The following is an 879-nucleotide window of genomic DNA, read 5'->3' as shown; positions in this document are numbered from 1 at the left end:
TTGAGGCCGTTTTTAATGAAAAACTTATTGTGGAAAAGCCACAATAAGTTTTTCATTAAAAACGGCCTCAAGCTCATTAAAAATTGTTGAATATAATAGTTATACGGCCAAAAATTAACAAAAACAAATAAAATAAGGACGAGCACACCTAAAAGTTAAACGTTCTAAAAATAGAATTATTAGCAAAACCAACAAAACCAACAACCACATGATCAAGTGAATTGCAGCGGAATAGCTGCGCTTGATTGTGTTGGCATAACAAAATGAAACAGTGGCAAAAAGCAACGATAATTTACAAGGCGAGGTTAGCACAATGCATAGGCAACTGGCTGAGTCAGTGGGATCGTCGGTTCGAAGCCTACTAAAAGAAGTCTGATGAGGAAATGTGGTGATTTCCGAAAAAGCTACCACTTCTACCATTTTTTCACATTATTGTTGCTTTTCCACAGTAAGTTTTTCATTAAAAACGGCCTCAAGCTCATTAAAAATTGTTGAATATAACTGTAATAAGGCCAAAAAATAACAAACCAAGTAACTTAAGGACGAGCACACCTAAAAGTTAAACATTCTAAAAATAGAATTATTAGCTGCGTTTCTTTATACATTCCGGATAATCCCATTTCACACCCGGAATAAACAGAATGCTTTTGAAATATACGTTAACATATCATCAGGAACGTTCTAAAGAATAAGTAAACAAAAAAGTGTATTCCAAACGTTCAGAATGAATAAAGAAATTCAGCCATTAGCAAAAACCAACAAAACCAACAACCACATTATCAAGTGAATTGCAGCGGAATAGCTGCGCTTGATTGTGTTGGCATAACAAAATAAAAAAGTGGAAAAAAAGCAACGATAATTTACAAGGCGAGCTTAGCA

Source organism: Rhagoletis pomonella, unplaced genomic scaffold (assembly GCF_013731165.1).
Source record: "Rhagoletis pomonella isolate Grant_MI unplaced genomic scaffold, Rhpom_1.0 Rhpom_scaffold_00003, whole genome shotgun sequence".
Taxonomy (NCBI): domain Eukaryota; kingdom Metazoa; phylum Arthropoda; class Insecta; order Diptera; family Tephritidae; genus Rhagoletis; species Rhagoletis pomonella.
The sequence above is the reverse complement of the archived record's forward strand: the minus strand, read 5'-3'. Positions refer to the sequence as shown.